We start from the raw sequence: 22,883 nt of genomic DNA on the forward strand, positions 1-22,883 counted from the left end.
TTATTTGAGACAATGTGCTTATTCTTAGGAGTTGCTTAATAAAATATTTGGGGATGAAGTGTCATAAAGTTGGAATTTGCTTTCACATGGTTAAGCAAAAAATATATATATAAACCTGTACGTAATATATATATACACATCAAAAACAAACGTACAAAATTGTTAATTTAAAAAATTGAGATAGTACATATATAGATTATTCTTGCACTGTTGTTTTCAAGTTTTTAAATAACAAAATGTTGGGGGAGGAAATCCAGTTGGTCTTATTCAAGCCCGATGATGGCTTACTATGAGGGAGGCTGCTAACACATTTTGCCATATTAGGTGCAAGGAGACGTATATAATTATTTCCGGAAGTGATAAAGGCATTTGATACAATTGAGTATTCATTCCAGTAATTCCTTATAGGAATAGATTAATGCTTCCTTAATCTGCCTCAGTCTCACCAACCAGCATCATGCCAAAATTTTAAAACACTCCCATTAGAGTCAGGAATAAGACTGTTGCTTAACTTTATTCTGGAGGTACTTTGTCATCAACACAGTTCAACAAGGAAAACAGAGTGGGAGTATAGAAACTGGAAGAGGCAGTAAAATCATTGCTATTATCAGATGATATGACTGTGTACCTAGAAAGCTTTATGGGGATCAAAATAGAATAACATGACAAACAATAAGCACACTCTTTTTTTTTTCCCCCCCGTACGCGGGCCTCTCACTGTTGTGGCCTCTCCATTGTGGAGCACAGGCTCCAGACGTGCAGGCTCAGCGGCCATGGCTCATGGGCCCAGCCGCTCTGGCGGCATGTGGGATCTTCCCGGACCGGGGCACGAACCCGTGTCCCCTGCATCGGCAGGCACACACTCGACCACTGCGCCACCAGGGAAGCCAGCACACTCATTTTACATACAGAAATATTACATACAGAAATAGCTTACATAGATAAAAACAACCACCAGTTAGAAGATAGAGTGGAAGAGAAAAGACCTCATTTGCAGTAGCATTAAAAAAAAAATGGCTAGGAATAAATTTTTTTATCTTAAATTAAAAAAAAAATAAAGTAAAATTCTTCCTTAGAAGGAGGCATAAGAAATAGAAAGGCATACCATGTTCTTTTTTAGATGAGGAGACTCAGCATCATAAAGGTACCAGTTTTACCTGAATTAAACTATAAATGTAACATGATACTTGTAAAAAATGCTACTATAGAAATTATCATGATTTTTTTATGGAGAAATAATCAAGTATAGCTTGAAAAAAATATAAAGAAGGTAGCTGGCCCTGACAGATATTAAACACATTTAAAAAACCTTTAGTATTTAAAACAGTATGTTACTGGTTCTGTGACTTTGAAAATATCAGAAAAAAAATAAATTAGAAAGACAGGGAAATATGCTGCAGAAAATCCTATTAAACTAAATTTAGACACTTGTCCCTTGCAGTGTTCCAAATGCTCTTGAATCTGTTAATGCCTTGCAGTCAGCTGGTTATGTCACTTGATTATCCTTTTGTTAATCCTGGCTCTTGCTCTGACCTGAACGAAGCCAGTTATTTTATCCTGCCCTTAGAAACCACTTAGGACTGGGACAGAAGACAACCCAGCCGTCTTTACTAAATCCTTCAAGGTGTGTATACATGAGACATTGGCAGGAACCTCAAGCTCTTCAAAGAAGACTCAACCCAGATGAAATGTGGAGGTAGCCCGGGTGTGTCCAGAATTTCTGATCCTTTGCCAAATGAAAATCAGCTACATTCTATGCGTAGGGAAATTTTTTAAGGATTTTGTGGCTCAGAAAAAAAAACATTTTTTTTTAACAACTAGACTAAGTGAACCTCTTTTCATGAAGATGTTTAAGATGCTGTGAGACCAACTAATTATGAGATTGATCAAGGTTGAATCTTGATACTCATAATGATAAATCTGACTTTTAAAATGAGTGTGACTGTTTAGAATAACATGTGCTGGTTTCATCCAGTTTGTAAATTTCAGATTTTAAACAAAGCTTAGAATTGTATTCTTTGGGAATTTACACCTTTTTTTTTGGAGTTAAGGGACTCTGGGCCACTCAGTAGGGCCTGGATTCCAGGTCTCCCAGTCCCCATGCTTGTGCCCTTTCTATAGGATCATACTTCTTTTCACACCTTTAAATTAGTTATCTTCATTTCCTTAGAATGTGCGCTGAAGTTTTCAGAAGGGCATGATAGATGTGAATGTAGTTTTATGGTGTCTTAATGTAAATGTTTTCTCCACATTGCCTGTGATGCTAGCACTTTTTCATGAACTTTCCTATGCTCTACGTTGCTGCCAGATGCAGCAGGAACAATTGCTATTCCTAAGGAAACCCATAGCTCACTTTATTTTCCTCTTACCTTTTCTTACCCTGGTAAACTTTCATGGTCATTTAGCTCTGTCATAAGAATGAAAGAATGCAGTGAGTTTAATCTTTCCTGTGTTCAGTTATATGGTCCACACTGTTTGTGTCTTCATTCCAGTTTTTTTGTGTGTGTGTGTGTGTGAATGGAAAGTTTTATTTATGAAGGAAGATCTGCATCTTTTTTTTTTCCCACTCCCAGCTCAAGTCACTTGGATCTTCCTCATTTATCCCTCTCTTCCTGATGTCTAAGGCTAATCTTATACTGTTAAAATGAATAATGACATAAAAAGTAGAATCCTGCTTCCTATATAGGAGAGACTTAATTAAGAGCCAGAGAAGGCTAGAGAAAGCTGCTGTAGGGTTTTGCCTCAACAAAGTAGTAAGTGTTGAAAGGAAATGCAAGCAGTGTGCTTTGGTAAGAGAATTGTAGCATGTCAGGGTAACAAGGGACTTTTAGGCAACATCTGTGTACAACGATGTGACGTATAAAGCCCCCCCAACTGCTGACCAGTGGTCAGCCAACCGTTTGACCCACGCTGAAGACCAGAAACTTGTGAGTACAGCTAGAATGACAGAAAGAACCTTGGCTTTTGGTAGGCCTCTGCATCCTGACTGCAACACATGTGCTCTGTTACCTTGGGCAAAACTGTCTCTCATCCTCAATTTCTTTATTGTAATCTCATTAGGCTGTTATGAGAATTCAGTGAGATCACAATAACTATTATTCTCAGCTAGTCCGTACTCAGAAGCAGAGCTGAAGATATCTTCCCGTTCTCATCTCTTGGTTCTGAGTGTACCTCTTGGGGCTATGCAGAACGTGTTTGTAATCTCAGTACCTAACCTCTGTGGTTTAATTTAATAATTTCAGATCTCACCTCTCTCTAGGGCTGTTTGTTGTCCTTTGTGTATTTGAAAGCTGTGTAATTGAAGGACAGATGCACACAAAACATTGGTAAGCTGGTGGCACTTAGAGCATTCTCTGTGATCTACCTATATCCTACTGCGTTATACTGAGTTTATGCTACACAGACAGTCTCATTTGTGAACTTGGTGTGTTTATGAACAGAAGCTTAAATTAAATTTAACCGTTTCATTTCAGTCATCTACTGATGTGGAAAATTGTTCACTTTCTGGAGAATATACTGTGTACATATGTTTCAGTCAGAGGGGAGTGAGAGTTATCATTGGCATGAGACATTTACTTTACAGCTGTTAGAACTTAACCCTAAATCCTTACCCCTAAGATATAAAGCACAGCCTATACATAAGTCTTTTCCACTTGCTACTGATAATCGAAATCCTGTCCCAACACAACAGGTGATAAAGTAACCCCATAGACATATATGATCTCACAATACCCATCACACGTATTTACTCTTTACATTCCAAATACAGGGTGAGACCTGGAGAGACACATTTTCACATTTGTCCTCTTAGAAACATGTGGCTTTTATGCATGCTGTCCCCATCGTGTTAAATAGAGTGTACACAGAGAATTCAGCAGAACTTTACCTCTGGGCATCTCAATTCTGAATGGTCTGTGATTCAGGGGTGCCCTCAGGGCCTCTGAGATGGCTCAAGAAGGGTCTGTCCCTGGATTCTGGACCATTCTTATTGTCTTGTCCTCTTTCTTCCCCTCATGGTCACCTTTGCTCTTTCCAGTTGCTGTGCCTGCTTCTTGACATTCTCATCACCACCTCTACCCCTTTGTTCTTTTTTTTTTCCTCCTACAATTTCCCTTACACTTCAGTTTGTTTTTCATATTCAGCGATGCTGAATTTTGCTTCAGCTTAATTGATTGCCGTATGTCATACATTTAATTATTTGAGCTTCACCCTTCTTGGTCCTGTTTCATGTCAGATATTTGTTTCTAGAGAAACTCTACCTTGAGTAATTTAGGAACCCTGGAGTAGAACATATTCTCACTTGGGCTTTTAAACGTGTAAAATTTGAGGATGGACCCTGTTAGATCTTGACTTCCTTAGAACCTCATCGTGTATATAGTTAGCAAATATATATGATTGTATTACATTGCACTCATAAATTAAATGTTCCCTAATCACAAGCACAGTGGTCAGGTCTCTCTGGTGGCTTAAACAGACCACTTTACTTACCCTCATGTAACTCAGATAATGAATGCCCTTTGTTGCGCTTCCAATTTGCTATGTGAAGGAGGTCCACTTACTGAGATCGGTTTTAAAAGTGTTTCAAGGCTGTCTGCATGGCCCCACTTAAGAAATTAGGCTATGCAAATCCAACCTGATTACATGATTCAGGTCTAAGGAACTTCAAAGTTCATTTGAGGTTCTTGGTTACCATAGCTTTTAGATTTTACTGGAATTGAAAAACTGAATTTTAGGCTTTTTAAGTTTGATGCAAGAATTCCACTTCTGGCACCAGTATATTTTCTTTAATTCTGAGACCTAACTGACCAGGCCATAATTTTTCTCTATATTCAGAAATTGATTCTGTGGCTTTGATATACTTTCGTTTATCAGTTTATTTCCTGCTGCCATGATTCTTACTCCTATCAAAACACTTGTTTCTAATGTAGGTAAAGTGCTAAGCCCAGAGATTCTGCTGATCTGTAATGTTCCTAATTGTGCAGGTTGAAGTGTCCCAAGGCTTGCTCATTTAGGATCCATGGAGAATGCATTTGGCCTGGAAGAAGCTTGTTTTGTTTACTTATATCTTGTGAGAGAGGTCACTCCTTTATAGTGACCTGGCATGGGCCGAGGGCACGACTCCCCTTTTAGGCCCAGCTCATCGGTAGAAAGCCCAGCAATGTGGTTTGTGACTATTACTTTTCCTGTGGCAGTGCAGTGTGGAAAGCCAGAATCTTTTTGGAAAATCTGATGTTTTTTATTTACCAGAAAGATTCACAGAATTAAAGGAAAAAAAATCCCGCAGTCGTCTAGTGTGCACAGTTCAAAACTGTCATTTATTTTAGTTTGACTTGTTGCTTCAGGAAAACCATTATCCATAATCTTTTATCAGGTTTAGCTGCATGCTGAAGTACTCTTCTAATATCTTATTATTAGACAGTGAAACCATGTTTCCTCTGTGTATGAGTATAAAGCAGAAGCTTGTTAAACCTTTAATCAAGAAGTCATCCCAGATTCCTAGTCCCACATGGAAGAACATATTTCTTGTGTGGCGTGTTCATAAAGTCAAAGGCCCAGTCCATGCACAGATGCATGTTACTCCTCAGCAGAGAGACACCCTAGATATTAGCCTGTATCTGGTACTGTGCCTGTCATTCAAGGGGGCTGTGTATCATTGGCCTCTTTTCCCCCACTGTGCTTAGCAGGGCCCCCAGACTGCATCATAAAGAACTTAAGAATGAAAATGGAAACTAACATGTGAATGACTACATGTTACATATAAAAAAAGAGGTTTTCTCATTACACATATATGTATGTGTGTGTCTAACCTATGTGCATTGTACACACACACGCACACAGATGTTTAACCTATATTCTGTCTCCTCTGTTACAGTGCTTACTTTACAAAACGGCAATATTTTTATTCTTTGGATAGCTGAACTGGCATTCATTCATATACGTATTAAGTTTCTACTAATGTTCTAAGCACTATGAAAGAATAAAAATATGAATCTTGTTGTCAAGTAGCTTACAGCCTCCTGGGAGAGGTAGAACCATTAATACAGAGTTGAGGGACGTGCTAATAGAGATACTATATGTAAAAGGTGCTTTGGAACCTTAGAGGAAGGAGTGAAGTCCTTGGGTAGGGGTCTCAGGGTAAGATGGAATTTTCTGGGAAAGACCCGCTGTGTTGAGTAATCTGAATTTCACCCTAAAGTCAGTTAGGGAACCGTTAGTGAATTTTATCCCTCAGAATGACATGGTCAGATCTGCCTTCTAGAAAGTTCACTCTGTGAACTACAATTCAAGAATGAGAGGGTAAGGTTATTCCCCAAAAAATTAAACATAAAGTTACCATGTGATCCAGCAAGTCCTCTTCTGAGTAAATTCCCAAAAGAACTGAAAGTCAGGTACACCCATATTCACAGCAGTACAATTCACAATAGCCAAGAGGTGGAAACAACCCAAAGGTCCATGGAAAGATGGACAGATAAACAAAATGTGGTACATAGATACAACAGAATATTATTCAGCCTTAAAAAGGAAGGGCATTCTGACACATGCCGCAACATGGATGAACCCCGAAGATATAACGCTAAATGAAATAAGCCAGTCTTCATCTGTGAAGTGTGATAATAGCACCTGCTTCATAAAACAACAGGGCAGTCCTGAGTGATAAATGAGTCAACTCATATAAAGTGCTTCAAAGGATGCCTGATACACAATAACTCCTCAGATATTAGCTGCTACTGGTGCTGCTTTTGCTGCTACTGTTACTACTTCTACTTTATTTGAAGCAGTAAGAGGATAGATACAGCATATTAATCTTGGTTCTTTGACTTTGACGGGATGTCCTATTTTTAACAGCTTTATTGAGGTACAGTTGACATACAATGAGTGCACCTATTTAAAGCGCACAGTTTGCAAATGTTTGACATATGTATACATCCATGAAACCATTCATGAAACACCGAAAGTGAGAGAGTATCCATTGCCCCTCAGATTTTTCTCAGGCCCCTTGGTAATCACTCCCTTTCACGTCTGGCTTTATCTTTCCAGGCAACCACTGCTGTTCTTTCTCTTGCTATGATTAATTTGCATTTTCTAGAGTCTTATATAAATATGGTCATACAGTATGTACTCTTTTGTCATCTGACTTATTTTAATCAGCATAATTATTGGGATTCATCCGTATTCATATATGAATAGTTCATTCCTTTATACTGCCAAATAGTATTCCATTGTATGGATATACCACAGTTTGTTTACACATATGCACCTGTTGATGGATGTTTGGAGTGCTTCCAGTTTGGGGGCATTACAAATAAAGCTTATGTGAATATTCATCTATAAGTTTTTCTATGGACAGAGATATGCTCTCTTTTCTCTTAGGTAAGTCAAGGAGTGGAATGGCTGAATCATATAACAGTTTTATACTTAGGTTTTCAGGAAACTCCCAAACCAATTTACAAAGTGGTTGTTCCATTTTACATCCTAGCGGCAGTATAGGAGAGCTTCTGTTGCTCCACATTCTCACCAGCACTTGGTATGGCAGGCTTTTTAATTTTAGCCACTCTAATAGGTATACAGTGTACAGTAGTATTTAATTGTGTGGGGTTTTTTTGTTTTTTTTTTTTTTGCGGTACGCGCGCCTCTCACCGCTGCGGCCTCTCCCGTTGCAGAGCACAGGCTCCGGACGCGCAGGCTCAGTGGCCATGGCTCACGGGCCCAGCTGCTCCGCGGCATGTGGGATCCTCCCGGACCGGGGCACGAACCTGCGTCCCCCTGCATCAGCAGGCGGACTCTCAACCAGTGCGCCACCAGGGAAGCCCTTAATTGTGGTTTTAATTTGTATTTCCCTAATGACTAATGATGCTAAGTATCTTTTAATGTGTTTATTAGCCATTCCTATATTTTCCTTGATGATGTGTATTTTCACATCTTTTGCCCATTTATTGGGTTGTTCGTTTTCTTGTTCAGTTCTGTTTTATATATGGATACAAGTCCTTTATCAGATGTATGCTTTGTAAATATTTTGTCTCTGTCTATGGCTTGACTTTTCATTTTCCTAGCACTGTCTTTGGAGCAGCAGCAGATTTTAATTTTGAAGATCTAATTCATCATTCTTTTCTTTTAAAATTTGTGCTTTTGATGTCATATCTAAAAAAATCATTACCTAATCCAGTATTACAAAGATTTTGTCTTATGTTTAGTTTTAGAAGTTTTATTGTTGTAGGTATTAGAGTTAGATCTCTGAACAGCTCGAGTTAATTTTTGTATATGGTGGAAGATACGGATTGAAGTTTTTTTGTTTGTTTTTGTGCATGGATATACAATTGTGATAGCACCATTGGTTGAAAACTATTCTTTCTTCACTGAATTGTCTCTCCACCTCTGTTTAAAACAATGTGTTGTCCTGTATATCTTTATTAATTTCTGGACTCTCTATTCTGTTACACTAATCTGTCTATTTGATGCCAGTACCATACTGCCTTGATTACTGTAGCTTTATAATAAATCTTGAAATCAGATAGTGTAAGCCCTTCAACTCTGTTCTTCTTTTTCTAAGTTGTTTTGGCTATTTGTGTTATTCGTATTTCCATTTGGATTTTAGAATCTGCCTGTCAATTTCTACACATACACAAAAGATTGTTAGAATTTTGATTGAGATTGAGTTGGGGCTATAGGTCAATTTGGAGGGATAGAGATCTTAACAGTATTGAGTCTTCTAACCTATGAACAAGGTTTTTATTTAGGTCTCCATTTATTTAGGTCTTTTAAAAATTCTCAGCAATGACATAGTTTCCATTGTACAGGTATTGTTTTTTTGTCAGATTCATCCCCAAATGTTTTACGTTTTTGATGCCATCTTAAATGGTATTTTCATTCATGGTTAGTGTATAGAAATACAGTTGATTTTTGTAGGTTAACCTTAGTTCCTACAACCTTGCTAAACTCACTTATTAGTTCTAGTAGCCTTTTTGGTAGATTACATTGCAGTTTCTACACAGAAAATTTTGTTACCTGTTTTCTTCTTAATTTGAATTCTTTTTCTTCTCTTTCTCATTTTATTATATAATAATACATATCTCAGTGGCTAGAACCTTCATTACAGTGTTGAATAGAAATGTTAAGCCTGAACATCCTTGTGAATGTTCTTGCTTTGTTCCTGATCATGGGAAGAATGACTTCGTTTTATTGATCGTTAAGTATGATCTTACCTGTACATGAAGTGTTAAATTTGAGGGTGTTCCTTTCCACTCCTAGTTGGCTGAGGGTTTGTAGATGTTGGGTTTTGTCAAATGCATTTTCTGTATCTTATTGAGAAGATTATATTGTCTTCCCTTTTTAGCTTCTTATATGGTGATTGATGTTTGGAATGTTAATCTAGCCTTATATTCCTGGGATAAACTTCACTTATTAGTCCTTTAAAATTTGTAGAATATGTAGTGATATCACCTCTCTCATTCCTAATATTGGTAATTCGTTTTCTCTTTCTTTTTTCCTGATTAACCTGCCTAGAGGGTTATCAGTTTTATTGATCTTCTCAAAGAACCTGTTTTTTGTTTTATTGATTTTTCTCTATTGTTTTTCTGCTTTTTATTTCATTGATACTTGCTTTGAACTTTATATATAAAAATATGTTATTTAACCATGTGTACATACATTTATATATGTGTGTGTATACACATATATAATATGTTTAACCATGTAGCATTTTCTGTGCTCTTCATTTTTTGTGTACATCTAGATTTCCATCTGATATCATTTATCTTTTCCCTGAAGAGCTTCCTTTAACATTTCTTCTAGTGTGGTTCTTGTGGTGATGGATTATTTTAGTTTTTGTAGTTCTGAATATGTCTTTATGTTGCCTTTGCATTTGAAAGGTATTTTCACTGAATATAGAATTTTTGGTTGACACTTTTTTCTTTTAGTACTTTTAAAGATGTTGCTCCACGTTTTTTTTGTTTGTTTGTTTTATATTGTTTATGCTGTCATCCAGAATCTTTATTCCTTTAATCCTCTGTATGTAGCATGTCTTTTTTCCTCTGGCCCACTCTTAAGATTTTTTCTTTCTTTTTTTAAACAGAAACAGACTCACAGATTTATTTATTTATTTTTAATAAATTTATTTATTTATCTTTGGTTGTGTTGGGTCTTTGTTGCTGTGCTCGGGCTTTCTCTAGTTGCAGCGAGCAGGGACTACTCTTCGTTGCGGTGCACGGGCTTCTCTTTGTAGTGGCTTCTCTTTTTGCAGAGCATGGGCTCTAGATGCACAGGCTTCAGTAGTTTTGGCACACGGGCTCAGTTGCTGTGGCTTATGGGCTCTAGAGCACAGCCTCAGTAGTTGTGGCGCACGGGCTTAGTTGCTCCACGGCATGTGAGATCTTCCCGGACCAGGGCTTGAACCCACGTCCCCTGCATTGGCAGGCGGATTCTTAACCACTGCGCCACCAGGGAAGATCTCAAGATTTTTTTTCTTGATCATTGGTTTTGAGCAACTTGATTGTGATTTGCTTTGGTGTGGTTTTCTTCATATTTCTTATGTTTAGGGCTTTTTGAGCTTCTCAGATTTGTGGCTTCCTCAAGTTTGGAAAAATCTCAACCATTCTTCAAATCTTTTTTCTGCCCCCCACCACTCTCCTCCCCTCCACGAACTCGTTATCCTTATATTAGCTCACTTGAAGTTGTCACCCAGCTCATTGGTGCTCATTTATTTACTTTTTTAGATTCATTTTTCTCTGTTTCATTTTTGAGTAATCTCTATTGCTATATTTTAAATTCAGCAATTTCCTGCAATATTTCCTGTTAATGTCATCCAGTATGTTTTTCATTTCAGACATTGTAGATTTCATCTCTGGGAGTTTGATTAGCATTATATCTATATATGAAACTAATGTTTATTATTGAACATACGGAATACAATTACAATTGTTTCAATGCTCTTGTCAATTAATTATAGCATGCATCAATTCTGAGTTAGATTTAACTAGTTGTTTTTTTGTATTATAGATTTTTTTGTTTGTTTCCATTTTTGATAATTTTTGGTTGTGAGATGTTGTGAATTTTATCTTATTGGTGGTTTTTATATTCTGTAAGACTTCTGGATCTGAGTTCTGGGACACAGCTAAATGACTTGGAAACAGGTTTCATCTTTTGAGTCTTTCATTTAAGATTTGCTGGGGAGGACCAGAGCAGGTGTTACAGCACCTTATTTCGCACTCCTGAGGCAAGAACTCTCTAAGTTCTCTACTCAGTGCTGAGTCAGTTATGGTTTTCCAATATTTCTGATGGGAATATACTCTGTTCCTCTCTCCATGTGAGTCTTGAATGCTGTTCCCTTTAATCTTCTTGGATGATTCTTTCAGCAGTCTTGGTTAATTTCCTTACATGCTTGCGTTGATCAGTTCTCTGCTGAATAGTCAAGGGGACCCTCTACAGATCTCCATGGTTCTCTCTCTGTGCAACTGTGCAGCTCTCTCCACTCCAGTACTCTGCCCTACAAATTCTAGCCTCCTTGTTCTCCTCGGACTCTAATCTCTGAGACTTCACCTGTGTTTTTCCTCCTTGCATTGTGGCCTGTAAAATCTCTCAAAACAGTAAGTTGGGGCAGCTGTAGGGCCCATCTCATTTGTATCCTGCCAGGCAGGGATCAGTGTCTCATTTCCTGATACCCAGTCTTGAAAACTGTTGTTTCTTATACACATGTACACACGTATACATGTGCACAGGCATACATACATATCATATGGTTTGTTCGTTAATTTCAGGCAGGGGGATAAATCAGTCTTTCTTACTGCATCTTGCTCTGGAACTAACTCTGATATATTAGTTTCTGCTGTACAGTGAAGTGAATCAGCTATATGTATGCCTATATCCCCTCCCTTTTGGACCTCCCTCCCCCCATCCACCCCCCCACCCATCTAGGTCATCACAGAGCACCGAGCTGAACTCTCTGTGCTATAAAGCAGGTTCCCACTAGCTATCTGTTTTACACATAGTAGTATATTTATGTCAAACCTAATCTCCCAATTTGTCCCACCCTCCCCTTACCCCCCGTGTCCACATGTCTGTTCTCTACGTCCACGTCTGTATTCCTGCCCTACAAATAGGTTCATCTGTACCATTTTTCTAGATTCCACACATATATGTTAATATATGATATTTGTTTTTCTCTTTTCTAGATTACTTCACTCTGTATGACAGACTCTAGGTCCGTCCACATCTCTACATATGACCCAATTTCATTCCTTTTTATGGCTGAGTAATATTCCATTGTATATATGTACGCCATCTTCTTTTTTTTTTTTTTTTTTGTGGTACGCGGGCCTCTCACTGTTGTGGCCTCTCCCATTGCAGAGCACAGGCTCTGGAAGCACATGCTCAGCGGCCACGGCTCACGGGCCCAGCCGCTCCGCGGCATGTGGGATCCTCCCGGACCGGGGCATGAACCTGTGTCCCCTGCATCGGCAGGCGGACTCTCAACTACTGCGCCACCAGGGAAGCCCTACCCCATCTTCTTTATCCATTCATCTATCATTGGACATTTAGGTTGTTTCCATGTCCTGGCTATTGTAAATAGTGCTGCAGTGAACATTGGGGTACATGTGTCTTTTTGAATTATGGTTTTCTCAGGGTATACACCCAGTAGTGGGATTGCTGGATCATACGGTAGTTCTATTTTTAGTTTTTTAAGGAAACCCCATACTGTTCTCCTTAGTGGCTGTATCAATTTACGTTCCCACCAACGGTGCAAAAGGGTTTCCCTTTTCTCCACACCCTCTCTAGCATTTATTGTTTGTAGATTTTTGATGATGGCCATTCTGACTGGTGTGAGGTGATACCTCATTGTAGTTTTGACTTGCAGTTCTCTAATAATTAGTGATGTTGAGCATCTTTTCATGTGCCTCTTGGCCATCTGTATGTCTTCTTTGGTGAAATGTCTATTTAGGTCTTCTGCCCATTTTAAAATTTTTAATTGTTTTTTTTTGATATTGAACTGTATGAGCTGTTTGTATATTTTGGAGATTAGTCCTTTGTCCGTTGCTTCATTTGCAAATATTTTCTCCCATTCTGAGGGTTGTGTTTTCGTCTTGTTTCCTTTGCTGTGCAAAAGCTTTTATGTTTAATTAGGTCCCAATTTTTTATTTTTGTTTGTATTTTCATTACTCTAGGAGGTGGGTCAAAAAAGACCTTACTGTGGTTTATGTCAGAGTGTTCCTCCTATGTTTTCCTCTAAGAGTTTTATAGTGTCTGGTCTTACATTTAGGTCTTTAATCCATTTGGAGTTTATTTCTGTGTATGGTATTAGGTAGTGTTCTAATTTCATTCTTTTACATGTAGCTGTCCAGTTTTCCTAGCACCATTTATTGAAGAGGCTGTTTTTTCTCCATTGTATGTTCTTGCCTCCTTTGTCATAAATTAGCTGACCATATGTGCGCGGGTTTACTTCTGGGCTTTCTGTCCTGTAGCATTGATCTATATTTCTGTTTTTGTGCCAATACCAGACTGTCTTGATTACTGTAGCTTTGTAGTATAGTGTGAAGTCAGGGAGCCTGATTCCTCCATCTCCGTTTTTCTTTCTCAAGATTGCTTTGGCTATTCAGGGTCTTTTGTGTTTCCATACAAATAGTAATTTTTTTTTCTAATTCTGTGAAGAATGCCAGTGGTAGTTTGATAGGGATTCCGTTGAATCTATAGATTGCTTTGGGTAGTAAAGTCATTTTCACAGTATTGACTCTTCCAATCCAAGAACATGTTATATTTGTCCATCTGTTTATGTCATTTTAAATTTCTTTCATCTGTGTTTTGTAGTTTTCTAGGTACAAGTCTTTTGCCTACTTAAGTTTATTCCTAGGTATTTTATTCTTTTCGTTGCAGTGGTAAATGGGATTGTTTCCTTGATTTCTCTTTCTGATTTTTCTTTGTCAGTGTATAGGAATGCCAGAGATTTCTGTGCATTAATTTGGTATCCTGCAACCTTACCAAATTCATTGATTAGCTCTAGTAGTTTTCTGGTGGCATCTTTAGGATTTTCTATGTATAGTATCATGTCATCTGCAGACAGTGACAGTTTTACTTCTTTTCCGATTTGGATTCCTTTTATTCCTTTTTCTTCTCTGATTGCCATGGCTAGGACTTCCAAAACTGTGTTGAATAAGAGTGGCGAGAGTGGACGTCCTTGTCTTGTTCCTGCTCTTAGTGGAAATGCTTTCAGTTTTTCGCCATTGAATATGATGTTTGCTGTGGATTTGTCATATATGGCCTTTATTATGTTGAGGTAGGTTCCCTCTATGCCCATTTTCTGGAGAGTTTTTATCTGATTATCTCAGTAGATGCAGAAAAAGCCTTTGACAAAATTCAACTCCCATTTCTGATAGGATGCTTTTTGAATTGTTAGAACCTGTTAGATGAATGATTTTCAAAGGCATCCATTGTGGTGCAATGGGAACAGTGATGTAAGGCTGTGAGAGCCTCATCCTTTCTACCAATGACCATCTGTATAAGTTTTATCAAGGGATAGACTCATGGAGTCTCCTGGTTGGATGGGACTCTACAGGTTATGTGGCTGATCCTCCAGCTGATGCATAAAACCCTTTCTGTACAGTCTCTCCTGTACTCTCCCATGTTGGGCAACTTGCCTTTTTAAAGGACACATTTCCTATTTAGATGTTTCTCATGGTTAGAAACTTCTTAACTTACATGAGCTAAAATCTTTCTCCCACTAACTCCCATCTAGATTTGTCTAGTGAAGTCATGTGAAATTACTCTAATCCCTTTTCCACACGATAGCCCCCCTTACATTTGAGGGCCAAGTGCCTGCTTTCTTCCCAGGGCATCTCCAGGATAAATATCTTGATCTCTCTGAACCTCAATTGTCTTATCTCTAGAATGTAGTTACAAAAAGGATTCCTGCATCTGTGAGTGCCTTCGTGAGTGAGATACCATGCTAGATGCTAAGGATACAGAAGAGAATGTACTGTCTCTGCCTCCCAGAAACTCACCAGGGAAGAGAAGTCAAATGATGCAGCAGAGAGATAAAAAGCCCTCTTAATAGAAGTGTGCAAAGTGTGCTGGACCCTTCACAAGATTTTAGAGAAGATCAAATTAATTAAGATATTGGAAGTATAGTCTATACACTATAAAAGACTGTGTGTTTGGTATTACTATTAGCGGTAGTCAGAGATGTACCAATAGCTGATCTGTCCCCATTATTTTTTCTGAAGGCTGTTATGCCTCTGACCTTTTCAGTTTGAAGCTTCTGTTTGAAACCTCTGAGTTCCACATAATTAATGAGTTTGGATAGGTGATGGTGCCCACAGGGGGCTAGAAACATGCCAATAAGTTTATCTTTCCTCCTGCTCTTGCAGGTTGTTTGGGTTCAGGGCTTGTAAAAGACAATTGTACTCAGTGAATTTTTAAGTGAATTCAGATCTTATAAGCTAGGGACACTGTAAATCTCTACTGATGCTTTATTGTTTAAAACTCCAGATGGTGATGGTAATACTTCAGCTTTTCTCCATATGGAGAAACAGAAGACAGCTTTCAGAAGAAAGCAGTGGCAAAATTCAGATATCGTCATTTTGTAACACTAGGTCACTCTGTGTCTCCCTCACAGGGTGTTTGAGCTTCTCATCGTGATTTTTCAAGCATCTCTTTACTTTGCCAAGCATATCATAAATGTAAGTAAGAGGAAGAACTATATATTGATGTGACACGATGCTGAGGTTAGGGTTTGCCACAATATGGCAGCACTTCTTACACTTGGGGAACTTAAAAATGCAGATTCCCAGACCCTACCTCCAAATACTCGGATTTAGCTATCTGGTGGGTGTGGGGAGAGGGGGAGAGCTGGTGCAGTGTACTTGGAATTCGTTTCTGGATAATTCTAGTACAGGTGGGCGCTGCATTGAGAAACACTGGGGGCGGAGTGCACCTGTGATATGAGGGCAGTAAATCTTGTCCCGCCTCTGACTCTGTATTTGTTCTTGCCTCCACTAACTTTGGAGGGTCTCCTTTTTATCAGGAGTTTATATCGTGAGGAGTCAACAAGATGAGTCAGATAGTTCCATTCTCAAAGAATCTTCAGTATAGCCTTAAGATGTCTGTAGATCCTGGTTTAGTAACTACATGACTTGCAGTGGGTTACTTTTAAGCTTAGTGATATAACCTGGATAATACAATCTACCTTTTCTTCAGGATTTTTAGGAAAACTGATTAAAGGTTAATAGGAAGACTGTTATCTTCCCTAAGCTGGACAAGAACTGATTGAGTATAGCTGATATCCATTATTCAAGAGAAAATATTTCTCCATGCCATCTTGAGCATTCATTTCCTTTTGGAGGTACTTCTGTTTTGTTTCGTTTTATAGTTGTAATTTAGCTATTTGTCTTTTGAGTGTGCTGTAAAATGTTGGGTTACAAAAGTTCCTTCTGTTACCAGATGGCTCATCAGGATTTAGACTTCTCTGGGCCACTTCCCTGCAGGGTCTGCTAGGGCTGCTTCCACCACCACTTATTGTCTTTGTAAATTAGCCATTTTCTTCTGTCAGTAATTTCTGTTCAAATCTGATTATACCAACTAGGCTTCCAGTAGGAAGTGGTAGGTGTAGGTGTATCCAGGGTACTCTAAATATAATTACTGGGTTCCTTGAGCTAGCTCATTATTTCGGCTTCATGGTGCCCCATACCCCTTTCTTTCACAGATGTCTTTAGCTAAATCACCAGTACCTGATTAGTAAATTTGCTTCAACTGTAAAAGATAAACAATACTCTACAGTAAAAGCACATTTAAAATACACAGAAAGCAGCAAAAAAAAAAAAAAAAAAAAAAACCCACCGCAACGTTTTCTGAGAGGCGAAGCAAGCTTACTGCTGTGGTATAAATAAATGGTCTTTGTGGATTTCATTTGCATTATTTCTGTACCAGAGTTTTCATAATGTACCCTCAAAATCTCACATTGTATATTTCTTACTTCTTTTTTTTAACATAAAGAAAACTACCAACAACGATATATTTTTGAAAAGTAAAACATGTGCTTTTTGTACATGCTTATAAGCCTTGCGAGAGCAAGGCCTCAAAAAATTGGGGAAAGACTCAGAATTGTTCCTCTCCAGGGAAATCTTTAGTAAAAGGTGAAAGATTTATATGATCTGAAGAGAAACCAGAGTATATTTCTTCCTTTTTTGTAGCATCAATAATCAGTGTTCGAGGAGTCTTCTAGCGTTTCTCCTGATTGCCCACTTTTATTTTTTACGAACATTGAAATCTTAAATTTTTACTTAAAAAATATGAATGAGTAAATTCTGATTGTGTGGTGTAATTAATCTCACCTAACTTTTGCCTTTATTATCACCCACATGGTACATGCTTATAAGTAGTTAATAATTTAGTCACTTCTTTCTGAATATTAACAAATGAGTCTATATGAATTTCATACATCAACTTAAATACAAAATTCCTTGATGACAGGTCTGGTTGAGAAATGTATCTCAACAATCTGTGAGATGAAAGAGCTGTTAACTTCTCATAAACTTTCAAATCACGTAGATGAGAGACTGAAAAAAAATGGACTGTAATGAAAAGGTAGGTTTTAGGTAATATCTTTTAACACCTGAGATCAGTATTCTCTTCATATTTTCTCTCAGCACTACCTTCCTGGGGTAATTCTGCGTTCTTCCTCTCTTTGCCGGAGGGTTTCTGCTACCTACGAAGACCCTTTCCAAATGTATGTTCTGGGATTTTCTCTCTCCCACAGTCAAAACTTATATGTCTTTTCCTGATTTTTCTTTAAGCGCTCTGGCCTCCATTGTTTTTGATGAGAAGTCAGCTGTTAATTTTATGTTCCACAGTAGAACAAGTTGTTTTCCTCTGGTTGCTTTCAACAATATATCTTTGGCTTTCAGCATTTTGATGAGTTTGGGTGTGGTTCTCTTTGAATTCGTCCTACTTGGTGTTCATGGAACTTCTTAGAAATATAGATTAGTCTGTTTTTTAAAAATCAAATTTGGAACATTCTCAGCCATTATTTCTTTGAATATATTTCTGTTCCATTCTCTCTCCTTTCCTTCTGATTCTTTCAGTGTGCGTATGTTCTACAGTTAACGGTGTCCAAACCTTTCTGAAGCTCCTTTTATTTTTTTTCTTCTTTTTTCTTTCTTTTCTTTGGATTATATAGTCTCTATTCATCTGTTAATAAATTTCCAGTTCAAAATACAGCGGAGCCACTGTACTGAATTCTTCATTTCAGTTACTGTACTTTTTAACTCCAGAGTTTCCTTGTGGTTCTTTGTTGTATTTTCTATCATTTTGTTGATATTCTCTGTTTGATAAGACATTGTCATCATACCTTCCTTCACTTCCGTAAGCTTGGCTTCCTTTTGTTCTCTGAATATACTTAAAATGGCTGCTTTCAAGTCTTGTTAACTTCTGGGCACCTGTAAGTTTCTATTGCCTGTTTTTTTGCCTGTGTATGGGTCAAACTTTTCTGGGTTTTGTTTTTTTCTGTTTTTTGGGTGTTTCATAATTTTTTTGTTGAAAACTGCACATTTTAGGTAAAATATTGTAGCACCTCTGAATACTGACACTCCTTTCCCCTTCCTTTTTGGAGGAAGTTTGCTGAAGTTGGTGTTAGGTCATTTATCTATCTGTTTAGTGACTTGGCTGGACTAATTCTGTAAAGTCTGTTTTTCCCCACGTTACATCCTCTATGACTTTCTTGCTTAGGTTTTTTTTTTTTTTTCTTGTTTTTATTTTTGGCCTGAATTCTTAAGGGTTTTCTGTGGGTCTTTATAAACCATTTATTGATCACAGTTTGTGCTTAAGCCACCCTAGCTACTTAGATGTGTGTGTGTGGTTTGTAGACTGCTTTCGCACTTCAGGGAGTTTACAGTTTCTACCCACTTTTAGCCAGGGTCCAGTAGTTCAGAAGTCTTCTCTCCAGTCTCTCCAGGGAGGGTTCAGCACTAGCTAGGCACAAAGTCTTCCAGACCACGAGGGATGAATATGATTTTATTTTTAAGCCCAACTTCCTGACTTCCTTCTAGGTTAGAGTGGCTTATTGTTTAGCCAGTGTTTTGGTCAAAGGTTTTGCTTAAACCTTTTAAGTCAGTAAGGCTTCCACATTTTGCTGATGGATCTATGTATGACTTGGGGAGTTTTCATGACTGCCCCAAGTCCCACTCTGGTTGGTTACTCCTGAGTGGGTACAGCCTAGGATACGTTCTCCCTCTTTAGGACCCTCAGGGATGAGTGTGATCCCAGGAGCACTCTTCTTGGATGTCTCTTAGGCTTTGTTAAATTTATGGCTGGTCCATCATTTTATAATACGTATGATACATCGTGATACTTACATCATGAAGCTACTAGGTGCATGTGATTATTTGCTTGCCACCGGAATCTCCATTGTTTTTGACAGTGTCCTTAGGCATGAACAGTGTTATGTCCCAAATAAAACCAGTCGATTCAGGCAGCATGATAGAGCTCTCTGTCATTACGTCTTCCCTCTTCTCCTGGGCAGAACCTCTGTGCCATTACATCAGATCTTCGGACGGGAGCAGTAGCCCACTTCTCCCTGAGTGACAGCCCCTCTCTACAAGCAGGCACTGCATGGTTTTTTAGCTTGCTTCTCTCAGTGTGGAATCTCTGCCTGATGAGTGAGCTAGGATTGCTCACTTGGTGATTGGAGCCCTAAAGTTCTCAGCCTGTTGCTCCTGGGGCCAAGCCCTGCCCTGCAAGTAGAAAAGGAGTGGGGGGGGAGAGGATGTAGTCCTCTCAGCAGCACCTGCCCAGATTTGTGCTTCTGTATTGGAGGGTTAGGAGTGGAGGAATGGGAGACACTGGCAGCCTAGCCTGCCTCTCTCACATGAAACAGTAGCCCTAGACTAGGAGCTGGGGAGAGATAGAACCCTGTTCTTGGCTGTCTTGTCTGTTCTTGGCTAATCTACCCAGATTAGAGCTTCCATCACCTCCTCTTTTCCTGATTTTTTTTCAAGGCTTTGCTGTAGGTCTGCACTCTGCTGACCTCGGCCAGTCATAGCCAGCCAGAACTTTCAAAATAAAAGGAGGATAAAGAACTACCACGTGGCACGTGAGTAAGAAAAGACAACCCAATAGCAGAGCAAACATCAGTAGCAACCAAAACAACAAAAAAATAGGTACATGATATGCACAGGCAGCCCATAGAATAGGTATCCCAGAAGATCAGTTAGTGTGAAAGGATGTTCACCTTCCCTAGTAATCAGGAATATGGAAATTGAAAGCAATATTGTAATATACATCCATATCTATCAGATTTGCAAAAATTAAGAAGTCTGACAAAACTAAATATTGAGGAAGATGTGGAGAAACGGGAATTTTGGTACGCTGAAGGGGGGCTATAAGTTGGTACAACTTCTTGGGAGAGTAATGTGGCAGTAATGAAATAAACTAAAGATTCATGTATCGTGTGTACCTTATAACACAGTAATTTCACTTCAGGGCACATATCCTAGAGAAAACTCCTACTCATGCAGCAGGAGACACTCACAGAGGGATGCTTATTGCTGAACTGTTTGTAATAGTGAAAAGCATAAAACGACCCAAGTATACATCACTAAAAAATAAATTTTTATGTAGTCTTACAGAGGAACACTGTACAGCAGTTCAAGTGAATGGTCTGCCTCTACCTACAGCGACATCTGTAAGTTTGATGTGTGACAAGTTATGGAAGGATGGGTGCAGTATGATACCATTTATATATGCTAAAAACAGAAAATAAACCTTTACGCTGTTTACAGATTTTATAGCACAGGTTTCAGCATACCATGATCTGTGGGCCAAATCTGACCCATGGCCTATGTTAGAACAACTCACTAGCTAAGAATGATGTTTATATTTTCAAATTATTGTAAAAACAAACAAAAAGCAAGCAAGCTATGGCTTTTCTCCATAGCAGGTCAGATAGACACTCCAAGGGAAGCTTGGAGTTCTGAAGGAAAGTTTACTGTATAAGAGGTAGACTGTGCTTTAATTTAAAAAAAAAAGTACGAGGCATAGAATGTATCTGATTGTCTTATAAGCCTGCTATAACAAAACACCATAGACTGAGTAATTTATAAACAACAGAAATTTATTTATCATAGTTCTGGAGGCTGGCAGTCTAAGATTTGGTGTCTGTTGAGGATCCTCTTCCTAGTTCATAGATTATCATCTTCTCACTGTTTCCCCACATGGCAGAAGGTGCTGTCTGGGGTCTCTTTATAAGGGCACTAATTGATGTGTGAGGGCACATCACTAATCTTATAAGGGCACTAATCTTATTCATGAGGACTCCACCCTTATGATCTATTCACCTACCAAGGGCCCCACCTCCTAATACTATCACATTGGAAGTTAAAATTTCAACATATGAATTTTGGGAGGATGAAAACACTGTCTATAGCACTGACCGTCAAGTCCTAACCTAGTTCTACTTGCCACTTTACTAAAAATTTGCTACCCCCTGGTAAACATATGCTCTGTGTGTCTAGAGTCATATTCCCTCAGCATAGCCTGGTGGATAGTTCCAGCAACCTTCCGCCAGCCTTTCTGCCCCAGGAGTTTCTTCTGTCTTGGAATTTTAGCTTTTTCTGGATATTGCCTGACCTATCTGGAGGCAGCCTTCAACCAGTGGAAACATGAATCAGATGACTGCCCCAGCTTCATCCAAGGAACAGTACTGAGGTGTGTTCTACATGGTTCCTCACAGGGACCACTGCAGGAGCAAGCCACATTACCCAATTCTGGAGTGTGGTAACCAGCTCCAGAACACACTTTTCTGGGCCTTGCCTTTCTCTGCCCCACTCTTCTCTGCTCCCTCATTCTGCTTGCTGGGACCGCCATCCAAATAAACTGCTGTCACTTCATGCATGACCCAGACTCTGTTTGGGGAAGCTCCAAACTAAGACAGACACATAGACAGTAAAAGGACAAAACTGCCGTTGGGAAGGAGAGTGGTACTGTGGGGGTGGCGGAAGCAGAGGGGGGCACAGGGAGCATGAAAGGAGCTTTAATTATATTTTTACATTTTACTTATTCATAAGTATCCACAACAAATAGGGCAGAAGGTGAGCTTTTTAAAAGCTGAGTTATGTACAGATGGGTATTTACATTTTAGAGTTTGAAATCTTGTGCCAGATTTCTATGTGAAAATAGTCTTCCTCTTAATTTTTCTTGGGGAACCTGTTTCTTATGGTGCTTAAAATCCAGCTTCTGCCTTGACATGTTGATCATACCTTTTTGAGTGAAAGTAATTCATTATGAGAATAAAAGAAAGGCAGCCATATTTAAATAGTAGAGAAAATGCACCAGAGTAATTCAATTGAAAGAGACTTCCCCTTCATTTTTTAAAAAGATACTTCACAGGATAACTTTCTCCTCTAGTAGTAGTGATATCGAAAACCTTCTGCTGTGTCCAAGATATGCTCCTGAGCTCTAAATGACAGGTCGAGCATGCTCTACGTTAGGAAGTATTATGTAAGAGCAGAAGGTAATTCACTCCAGAGAAACACAGTTTACAGGAAACTATAAAATAACTCATTGGGAACATTTCTTAATCCAGAAAATTAAGTCCCACTGTGGGTTTTCATGCAGAGTGTAGAAAAGGGAAACAAAACCAAAACAAAAGGACAACAACAACAACAAAATTGTGTTCTCTAAGCCTCTTTAGAGAGCAGGATGTTTTTATTAGCATATTTGGGACTTGATGCAGGCAAGACTTCTTTCAGAAAGAAGCCATATGTTCTCTTGTGCATGCCAGATTTGTGACAATCACGATTCTGTGGTCTTGCAAATGAAAGCAAAATGTTGTGTAGCCCTCCCAGCAGGGATGAAACCTTTTCCTAAAGCAGCATCCTTTTGTGATGCCCAGCTCTCATTTGACTGAG

The 22,883-nt window shown here is 38.7% G+C and overlaps 1 protein-coding gene and 1 non-coding gene across 2 annotated transcripts in view; one reads left to right on the plus strand and one right to left on the minus strand.

Annotated features, from left to right (window-relative positions):
- Positions 1-22,883, plus strand: part of SH3GL2 (SH3 domain containing GRB2 like 2, endophilin A1) — a 208,191-nt gene that overhangs the window by 102,182 nt on the left and 83,126 nt on the right. The gene's annotated exons all lie outside the window — the stretch shown is intronic.
- On the minus strand, positions 17,037-17,152 carry LOC116756200. The gene has a single exon (XR_004350569.1). It is a non-coding gene; the product is annotated as a U5 spliceosomal RNA (small nuclear RNA).

The sequence above is a fragment of the Phocoena sinus genome, chromosome 6 (assembly GCF_008692025.1).
Source record: "Phocoena sinus isolate mPhoSin1 chromosome 6, mPhoSin1.pri, whole genome shotgun sequence".
Taxonomy (NCBI): domain Eukaryota; kingdom Metazoa; phylum Chordata; class Mammalia; order Artiodactyla; family Phocoenidae; genus Phocoena; species Phocoena sinus.